Source organism: Leptonychotes weddellii, chromosome 5 (assembly GCF_054177405.1).
Source record: "Leptonychotes weddellii isolate Sample4059 chromosome 5, ASM5417740v2, whole genome shotgun sequence".
NCBI classification, from domain to species: Eukaryota; Metazoa; Chordata; class Mammalia; order Carnivora; family Phocidae; genus Leptonychotes; species Leptonychotes weddellii.
In genome coordinates, this window is record NC_138373.1 from 144,506,773 (window position 1) to 144,517,813 (window position 11,041).

General features: G+C 44.5%; 1 long non-coding RNA gene across 2 annotated transcripts; it reads left to right on the forward strand.

Moving 5' to 3' along the window:
• Positions 1-4,821: 4,821 nt before the first annotated feature.
• Positions 4,822-11,041, forward strand: LOC145715893 (uncharacterized). Of its 2 annotated transcripts, none has more exons than XR_014145896.1 (3): positions 4,822-5,949; positions 6,725-6,948; positions 10,970-11,041. It is a non-coding gene; the product is annotated as an uncharacterized LOC145715893 (long non-coding RNA). The 2 variants fall into 2 exon arrangements; XR_014145897.1 differs by having other exon boundaries at positions 4,822-5,422.

Here is an 11,041-nt window from a genome sequence, read left to right on the forward strand (position 1 = left end):
TATTGTGATTGTTCTTGCACTAGTTGTCTTTTAGGCTGTAAACTCCATAAAGGCAAGGACCCTTTCTCGTTCACTGCTGAATCCCAAGGGCCTAGACTAGTGCCTATTACGTATTAGACACTCAGTAAATATTTGAGGAGTAAAAAAGTTAGGATATAGACTTAATAATCTATATCCACACAATGAAACAATCATCCACTTAAAAACTGTTCAGAGGTTTAGCTACTTCCAAGGAAAACAAATTCTCAGTTCCTATTCTGTAAATTATTAAGTTCCTGGGTTAGCCTACAAAACCACCACAACACACTCAAACTGATAAGAGGACCTGCTAATTTCCCTCTCTACAAAGACAACAGGACTTTCACTCCCCTAAGTAGGAGAAAACGGTATTAAAGGGACACTTTTCTTTCTCTTTACCCCATCTGCAATTCCTGGAGAAAGTGACTGACCTAAGGGTTAAGAAAGGGATAAAGGTCAATATTCCAGACAGGCCCCACCCCCGAACTCTCACTGGCTCTCTCCCACTTGGACGCCTTCAAGGAAAGTCTCCCTCTCCATTCCAACTCCTGGGAGGACAACTTCCTGATTCAGAACTTTTCCTTCCTGGCAGGGGAGACCTGACCCGCAGCTTTTTAGGCGCTACAGTTTCCTCTGGGTAGGTAAATTAAGAAGGAACAGAGTAAGCACAGATCTAAACTAAATTCTCCAATCCAGCTTTACCAGAAATAGCAATGAAACTGTATTTTAACAGTATTCTAATCTTCATCTGGTTTCTTGACTCTGATCTCAATGTGACCAGAATCTGGAGATAGAGGAGGTGTTAATTAGCCCACTGAAAAGCTTATTACCCATGAACAATAGTCATTGCAATCTGACTTCTGGGTCCTAAGAGAAGAGTAGCATGGAGAAGCAAGGTGGGGAAAAGGAGAAGAGGAAGGGACTTCTGGGTCCTAGGAGAAGAGTAGCATGGAGAAGCAAGGTGGGGAAAAGGAGAAGAGGAAGGGAATGAGAAGAGGAAGGGATGAAAAGAAGGTTCTTCCACCTTTTCCTATTTAGAATTTCTATTGGGCAAAAATGTCTAAATAAATTGAATCTATCTTAATATCTTACAACCTTCCTTTCCAAATTCTCAATCTTGCTTTTCTTTTCTCTTCTTCCAGACCCTTTATGTTCTCCAAAGATCTCCATTTTCAACACCCACACTTTTGGAAATACTACAAGTTTTGTCAAACCTCCAAAATGTTACATGATCCCATACTACCTACCTCTCCTATCCTTCCTCAAGTCAAAATTCCCATTTCCTCAGTGTAGCTGATCAGGTGGAAAGCAATCTGATTAAATCCATTCACATTACGACAAAATAACTGACTGACAGTCCTAACCTTTGAACCCTACTGGAGATACCTATGTTTTATTATTTTTTATATATATTTTAAAACACACACACATTATTCTTAAGCTACAGAAATGTAACTACAGTAATCTCAGAGAAAAGATGAGAGGTGCCTAGAAGTTCACCATAAAGGAGGCAGATCTGCTCTGACCACCATTTCCTAGGGGTCATGTCCCCCAGATTGTTCCCATTTTACACTGCCCTCGACTTTCAGTCCTCAATAAGTCCTAAAAACTCCAGGATGTGAAGAAAGCCAACATGGAAAACATTTATAGCTATGGGACACTTTTATATCTACTGGATGAGTCAGTAACAATCACTATTAGGTTGGATAGGTTATTTTTTTTCAATATATTTGATAATCACTCCATTAGCTAAAAGAAAAACATACACTCAGGTTATATACTGAAATTATTCATTCTGGGGCACCTGGGTGGCTCAGATGATTAAGCGTCTGCCTTCGGCTCAGGTCATGATCCCGGGGTCCTGGGATCGAGCCCCACATCGGGCTCCTGGCTCAGCCGGGAGTCTGCTTCTCCCTCTCCCTCTACCTCTCCCACTGCTCATGCTCTCTCTCTCTCTCTGTATCTCTGTGTCTCAAATGAATAAATAAAATCTTTAAAAAAAAAAAAAGAAATTATTCATTCTACTAAGAAAGTCACTGAGGCATAAATGGGTTAAATAACATTTCCATTGTTTTATAATTTAGTAGTTGAAAAGCAGGATTGGACTGATCTTCACACTTTTAATCAGTAGCTTATCCATTAATTCCACTTGGAAATCTTTAATTTTATTTTCTATAACATTTCTGAAGTTTGGAAGTATATTTTTGAACAGTAACATTAGAGTAATAGGAAAATGAGCTTGAACTCCTGAGAGGCAGGTGTCATGTCTTTTTCGGTGGTTTTTGCTATAAAAGAGCTAAGGCTAATGCTGTATTTGTGTGTACTCATAAATTAACCACTAAATAAGCACAGCTGCATTCATTCAGCTGTACGTGGCTCTTAACTTCAGCGCCATCAAAAATATTTACTTGCCACCCACAGATGAGTCTAACTGTAATAAAAGACTACAAAAACTTAGGAAAACAAGATCTTCCACTTTGCCTGAAAAGTTAAGCAAATGAAATTTTAATTGAATAATTGGTGTTTGCCATTTTTTAGTAGTTTGTTTAGCCAGTCATCAAAATAAATTATTTGTAATTAAAGTGGTAACTGGGACTTTTTTCAAACCAAGCAATGAATATATGGAAACACCAACTGTGTGTGGTCTCTCTTGAATCTGGTCATAGCATACCTTTTGTGGCTTTTCTCAAGATATAAGAAAGGGAAACAGGAGGTAAGATGCCCAAGAATTGACAGGTAGGGTATTCTGAAAAACATTAATGGCCCTTACTCAATTTTCCTCAAGTAGAAGCATTATGTTGCTTGCTATCAGGTTGGTTGGCTTTTTTAGTCAGTAATAGCCCCCAAACCTAATTTTTTTTTTCCATAAATGAACAACATAATGCAACAATAAAAACATGTAAGGGAGGGGCGCCTGGGTGGCTCAGTTGGTTAAGCGACTGCCTTCGGCTCAGGTCATGATCCTGGAGTCCCGGGATCAAGTCCCGCATCGGGCTCCCTGCTCAGCGGGGAGTCTGCTTCTCCCTCTGGCCCTCCCCTCTCTCATGCTCTCTGTATCTCATTCTCTCTCTCAAATAAATAAATAAAATCTTTAAAAAAAAAAAAAAAACATGTAAGGGAAAAAAAAGACAAATAATCCAATTAAAAAATGTGCAAATTATTTGAATAGACATTTCTCCAAAGAAGCTATACAAACAGCCAATAAGCACATGAGAAGATGCTCAACATGATTAGTCCTTAGGTAAATGCAAATCAATACCACTTCACACCCACTAGAATGGCTATAACAAAACTAGCCAATAGAAAATCACAAGTGTTGGTGAATATGTGGAGAAACCGGAACCTTCATACAGTGTTTGGCCGGAATGTAAAAGGATGCTGCTACTATGCAAAAGTTTGGCAGTTTCACAAAAAGTTAAACACACAGACGCCCAAGAGAAATGAAAGCATATGCCCACATAAAAACTTGCAACAAATGTTCATGGCAGCATTATTCACAAGGGCCAAAAAGTGGAAACATCCTGAATGTCCATCAAGTGATGAACGGATAAACAATATGTGATATTATGGAACACCAATACAAAGTACTGATACACCCTACAACATGGATGAACCTTGAAAACATTTTGCTATGTGAAAGAAGCCAGACACAAAAAGCCACATATTGTAGGATTCCTTTTATATGAAATTTCCAGACTAGGCAAATCCATAGAGAAAGAAGATTAGCGTTTGCCAGAGGGCGGGGTAAGGGAGAAATGAGAAATAACTGCTAATGGGTACAGGGTTTCATTTTGAGGTGATGAAAATGTTCAGGATAGTGGTCACAGGTGCAAAATTTTGTGACTATAATAAAAGCCACACTTTAAAAGGATGAATTTTATGGTAGGTGCAGTATATCTCAATTAAAAAACAAACAAGTGTTCATTTACAGAAAGATGACACATATGTGTAATAGACTTGTAAAGGTAATATACGTAATTACATACGAAAACGTAATCTCTTAATGTAGATGGACGTTTGGGTTTTTTTTTTTAATTGAGATACATTTCACTTACATAAAGAAAAGAATGAAAGAGGCGGCGACACGGAGCAACTGCCGAGCCCCGAAGCGATGGAGCTGGGGTGTGCCCGGGCCCGCCTGGCGGCGTCTCCATCCGAGCTCACCTTCCACCCGTCACTCAGCCACCCCCCCCCCCATCTCCCCCCGGCTGCGGGGCCCAGCGTCCCGGGCCCGGGGCCGACCACCCGCAGCTGCCCGGCTCCGCGGCCGGCGTCCAGGGCCAGACTGCCGTCCCGCCCGAGGTGGGGCAGGCGCGGGGGCCCGGGGGGGAGGGGGGCACGGCGGCTCGGGAGGGGAGCGCGGCCGCTCCCCACAGCCCCGGCCCTCCCGCGCCCCGGCCGCAGGGTCCCAGTCCGGGCCCGCCCCACCTCCCTCCAGTATCTGGGATGCGCCCGAACCCCGCGTCACGGCCAAAGCCCAGACTTCCCCTCCATTATCACCTGCTCCGGCGCGCCCGCCGGTATGAGGAGAGGGGACCCCGCCTCTTCACACGCGACCTAGGCACCCGGGGCGGGGGATGGAAGGAGCATTCACCTAGTCCCCCCGCGGCGGCGGCGGCGGCTGCCCCCCGGCCGCGGCTCCTTCCTGCTCGCGCGCCTCCTCGCGCCCTCGCGGCCGCGCGCTGACAGCCCGGGAGCCGGCGCCCGCGGCCCGCCGCTCCCCGCCCCCGCGCGGCTGTCCCGCGCACGCGCAGCCGCGCCGCCGCCCGAGGGGAAGCGAGCGCCTGGTGATGTGGCCGCGGGGGCGGCGACCTGGAGCGCGAGCGCCGCCCCTCCCCGACCCCCGGCCGCACCCTGAAAGCCGCGGGCTGGGGGGTGGGGGGGAAGCGGCGGGATGGAAGAGAGCACGGCGGGAGTCTTCAGGGAACCGTACCCGGGAGGAGGGGCTGTGGCCTTTCGGCAGCCCCCTCCATCCCCGCAGACCCACGCCCATCCACATCGCCAGCTGCTCCTAGGTCCGAACCCCCAAATCTGTGACTCATGATTTCTGTGCTCAGACCAGGGGCCTCCTGGTGGCTGGATTCGTGTTTCCTTCTCGCAGACTGGAATGAAAACCAAGGCGTGTAACACTGTGCCTGCCCTTGCGCAGAGCAGCGCTGAAGGAGCCGTGCCTAGCTGGTCGGAGAGAGAAGCGGGTGGACCCGTAAGGGGATGGGATTGAGGGCCGCTCCCAGCACCTTCCCAGGCGGGGAGAGAGGTGTAGAAGCAAAGTGCGTGCGCGCAGTGGAGAGATGGCTGGGATGCCAAGACTTTTCAAGTTCGCCACGATCTAGGTAAAAGTGACCCAAGTTTGCAGCGTAAAACCTCCAACTCTTAACTATTGAGCACCTTTGGTATGACTCAGGTAATGAACTATGCCTGCGGGATAGTCCAGTGACCAAAATAAAGGTGTCAGTCCTCAGGCACTTATTCCAAAAGACAGTCATTTTAAAAATTAATTCTCCAGTTTTATATGAGAACACCATGGAACCACTCCATTCCTCAGAGCAGAGCTTCCACCAACTCAGTCGCAGCGGTGATTTAGTAGCAGCTTTTCAGGTGCTAAGGGACACGAGAGCATACATTTATCCAGTTTTTTCTTGTTTGTGTTTGTGCTTTGCAATCACATTGAGTTTTGACCTTAACCTTCTGGGTGAAGCGTGTTTATGTATCAGTCTTGACCATCTGCAGTAATGCTTTTTATAATGGTGAATGCAGGTGTTCTTCACAACCTAAACACCATTTAAGAATGAAAGGATAATTGCAAAGAATATGGAAAAACGGTTCTGACTGTATTTCCAAGTGGGTTTTGTTCTTACTGTTCTGAATCACATATCACTTGAAGGTAAATAGCTGTTCTTAGAAGTTTGCCAGAAGTAAAATTCCAACCAGGTAAGTCTTCCTCCCTGGGGTCGTTGCAGTCTTTCAAGACCTCTGCATGAAGTTTGAATCGGAGAAACCACCCTCTCCCAGCTTTGAAAATCTACCACCATTTTTTTCTGATTGATACGGAGCCTGTAGTTTCAGCTGCCCTAAATTTCATTAGTTGGTGTGTGGTGGGCAACCTTCTATTTACGGGGTGCTCTCATTCTGTATGCCACAAGATAGTGTGTGTGGTTTTTTTTTTTTAGATATTTTAAACTTTAAGTTGGAATCCAAATTCAAATTAAATTTCAACTCTGAAAATAGCTCAGGGTAGAATTGAGTCAAGAGACAACCCTTTCTGAAAAATTAGATCCTAATGTGTATGGGCAACAGTGATCACATTACTTCCTCTTCTGCCTGATAGCTGGCAACTTAAAATGTGAAGCAAGTGGCTTAGAATTGAAGATCTATATTAATCACTGCTGTGATGATTGCTAGAAGAAAGCCCAGGAGTTATGACAGTGTTTAACAAAGGGACCGGTCTGTTGGCTCTAGGGGTAAAAAAGATCTCTTTGAGGAAGTGACATTTAATCTGAGCCTTGAAGAGTAAGGAAGAGTAGGTCTGACAACAAAGGGAAGGGGGTGGGGTGGGGAGTGCACTTGTTGCTGTGGAAACTGCAGGTTTGAAGGCTCTTGGGTAGGACGGGGCTCCACCTGTGGCTAGAATGAGGCAGCTAGTGCTGAAGGAGACATGGGTACAGGACTTGAGGGCCATATTGAAAACTTTGGATTTAATCCTAAGGACAAAAGGAAGCCACTGAAGATTTGGAGAGGATCCATCTGCACACGATCCAATTCGTATTTGTAAACGACATTTCTGGCTGCAGTGCGGAGACTGAGCAAGAAGGGAGCAGCGGAGGGTGTGTGAAGACCAGTCTGCAGGCAATGGAGAGTAGAAGATGGTGGATCAAGGAAATCAATCAGAATTAGATCTGTAAGCACCTGATCATTGGCTGCATGTGAAAGGTGAGGGAAAGAAAAGTGTCCAAAAATGACTCTCAGGTTTCTAGCATGAGGTCATCCTCTTCCTTGAGATGGGGAACCTGGAGGGAGAGGTCTCAAAGAGACAAATCTGAGTTCCTTTAAGTATGTTGAGTTCGATGTCTCTATCTATGAGACATCCAAGTGAAGATGTCGAGCATATATTTGCAAAATAAATCTGGAACTCAAAGCAGAGATCTGGACTGAAGATGAAATCAAACCTAAATTTTTAGAGAGCAAGGAATATGACTTGCTTTTAAGAACTTAACCTCTAAACTTTAGGAAAAAATGAGCAGAAGCAAAGGGTACCTAATACTATGTGTGAGATACCCCACAGACAATATTTTTATTTTATCCTTTACACCCTATGTGGATGGTATTATAATCCCATTTTTCATATAAGGAAACACAGGGTTAAATTCTTGGTCAAACTTACTTAAATTCCCAATTAAATAAGACTGATTGAATACAAATCTGTGGATAATTCTGATGATCACTGAGGTTTAGAAACTTAAGTGGTCACACAAATCATATAAAACACTCATTTTAAACAATGATTAAAAGAAACCATGATTCCAAAAACATGCAGCCCATGCAGCAGATGTTTGTGGATACATGTCCCTGTTTCTTTCACCTGAGCCCCCCCACCCCCATTATCAATGCCTTTCCTGGGAAACTCTGGAATGTTCATTTGTTCATTCATGCAATAAGTAGTTATGGTGGACCTACTACTGTATACCAAATAACAGTAGTCATTAATTTATTTACAAATATTTATTGAGCACTTACTAAACACCATGCTGTTTCATGCTCTGGGAATATAGCCGTGAACAAAATAAACAGATGCCTGCCTTACAGAGTTTATATTCAGGTGGGGAAAGGCAAACAGTCAGACATGTACATGTATATGAATACAGATATCTATATACAGGTATATATGTAGATGTATATATTCCACATGGCAATAACTACTATGAATATAAATAAAACAGGAAAAAGAGTTGGAGAGTTCGGGGTATAGAGAGAAGGGGAGATGGTTTTATACAGGGTAATCCACAGCGGCCTTGCTGGTTTGAGCAGAAAGGAGTGAGGGAACAACTATGCTATCTGGAAGAGGTACAGCAAGCACAAAGGTCCTGAGGCAGAAGTGTGTATGAAGTGTTCAAGAAACGGCAAGGAGGGGCGCCTGGGTGACTCAGTCGGTTAAGCAGCTGCCTTTGGCTCAGGTCATGATTCTGGGGTCCTGGGATTGAGCCCCACGTCTGGCTCCCTGCTCAGCGGAGAGCCTGCTTCTCCCTCTCCCTCTGCCTGCCACTCTGCCTACTTGTGCTCTCTCTCTATTTCTCTGTCAAATAAATAAATAAAATCTTAAAAAAACAAAACAAAGCAAAAACAAGGAGTCCTATGTGGCTGGAATGAGAAGTAGCTAGAGGCAAGTCATGAGGCTTGTAGGCCATCATAAGACCTTTGGCTTTCACTCTGAGTGAGACAGGAACCACTGAAAGGATCTGGGCAGAGAAGTGTCCCACTCTGACCTAGGTTTCAAAGGGATGACTATGGAGAGCTGAGTGAAGGGGCAAGAGTGGAAGCAGGAAGACCAGTAAGGATGCTATTTCAATAATCCAAGTGAGAGGGGGATGCCTGGGTGGCTCAGTCAGTTAAGCGTCTGCATTTGGCTCAGGTCTTGATCCAAGGGTCCTGAGGTGGAGTCCTGCCATCGGGCTCCTTGCTCAGCAGGGAGCCTGCTTCTCCCTCTGACTGCTACTCCCCCTGCTTGTGTGCTTGTCTCTCTCTCTGACAAATAAATAAATAAAATCTTAAAAAAAAAAAAAATCCAGGTGAGCGAGATGGTGGCCCAGACCAGGGTGGTCATAGAGGAAGTGGTAAGAAGGTGCTGCACTCTGGATCATTTGAGAGGAGAGTTGACAGGCAGAATTTGCTGATGGATTGAATGAGGGGTAAGAGAAAAAGAGAAAGAGAAAGGTGGTTAAGAATGCCTCCAAAGGTTTTTGGCTCAAGCAGTCAGAAGACTGGAGTTGCCATTTGCCGAAATGGCGGATGATGAGAAGAGTCAGGAGCTGGTATGAGAACCTCTGTGAGGGTCTACTGTTCTAAGCGCCTGGTCTGTATGAACTCATTCAGTGCTCACAGCAAATCTCTAAGGCATCCTGGTTATGCCTGTTTTATAGACGAGGAATTGAGATATTGCTCTACGATGTACTTCAGATTCCACTGCTGTGAATGGTGATAATACTCCGGTGGCTACCACTGCATTGTTTATCAGGGAAGGCAGACAACTATATAAACAGTGACCACAAAATCTAGAGCTATGATAGGGAAAGTCTGAGGACACTGTAGCTGTACAAAGCAGAAGCATCTTCCAAAGTTTGGGGGTCAGGGAGACAGTGGGAGTCAGGGAAGACTTATAAGAGAAGTGATTTTATTTTATTTATTTTTTAATGTTTAATTTTTAATTTTAATTTATTTATTTGACAGAGAGAGAGACAGCGAGAGAGGGAACACAAGCAGGGGGAGTGGGAGAGGGAGAAGCAGGCTTCCTGCTGAGCAGGGAGCCTGATGTGGGGCTCAATCCCAGGACTCTAGGATCATGACCTGAGCCGAAGGCAGACGCTTAACGACTGAGACACCCAGGTGTCAAAGAGGAAGTGATTTTAGCTGCAATCTAAAGGATTGCTAGCCATGCTGATAGAAATTTTAGGAGGGGGGATAGGAAAAGAAGGAGAGAGTATTCCAGGTAGAGGTTAGTCCTAGCTACTTTAACAAAAAAGGTGGGGAGGGGATTTTGAGGAATTGAAAGAAGTTCAGTATGATGTTTATATTTCTTTTAAAGCACCTTGTTCATTGGTCACTATTGGGAGTTTCTCCACAAACATGATAATGTTTCAAGGGTTCCCTATCTCTGGTATCTTTATTTATTTATTTATTTTTAGATTTTATTTATTTATTTGACAGAGAGAGAGACAGGGAGAGAGGGAACACAAGCAGGGAGAGTGGGAGAGGGAGAAGCAGGCTTCCTGCTGAGCAGGGAGCCTGATGTGGGGCTCGATCCCAGGACCCTGGGACCATGACCTGAGCTGAAGGCAGACGCTTAATGATTGAGCCACCCAGGCGCCCCTCTCTGGTGTCTTTAGAACGTACCCCTGAGGAAGCAGAGGTCTGTGGTCCTTGACTACTATCAGGTTCTTGTTGTTCCTCAACTGTGCCCACAAGTTCCTGCCTGTGGGCTTTGAACTTCCTGTTCTCATTAACGAGGACACTCCAGTCTCCTGTACACCTTCCTGGGTCCATACCCAGGACTTAAGCATGTCTCTGCTTCCATGACACCCAGTGAAGAGCATGATCATAGAACTTAAAAGATAAGTTATGGACAGATACTGTTTACTTATCTGTCCGTGTCCCTACTAGGTTGTCAGCAGAGTCTTTATAACCCAGGCTGGCACAATGTTGTCAGCCCTGAATGGATGCTCAATTATTTTCTTCCTAAAATGAATGAATGGATACATTTTGATTTACCCCCCTTTTAGTGGGGCTGCTACCGGCTTTTTGACTTTCTGTTCTGGTTCCACTCTCAACAGAATTATTAATTTATTTTAAAATTTTTATTATATATTGCATTGTTCTAGCTTCTTTAACCTGACCTTGTTGGATTTTTGCTAGCAGACAGGCTTTGTGCAATACTGGGATGCTGGTGGCTGAGCTCTTTTTCAGGGACATCTGCACATTGACTATTCTTCTAGGGATGAAGATGTGACCTTGCTGATATTGTCTGGTTTAAGAACCAAGCAAAACTCAGTATTTGTAACCATTCTCTTGAATGGATGCTCGTATATCCTCCCCCTCAAAAAAAGAGTATAGAAAACTGCTCATAGTCTAGTTTCTAAGGATCATATCTGTGAGTCAGGATTTCTAATCCAGAGACAATGGCCCTGGTGAGATGGAGCCCAAAGGCGTCATCGAGAGTAACTAAAATGAGATTTTTTTACAGCTTTGGTGACATGAACCTCTCTGCATCCCTTCTTTGTGACATCTACACAAATGGTTTTAAGAAGCCTTCTGC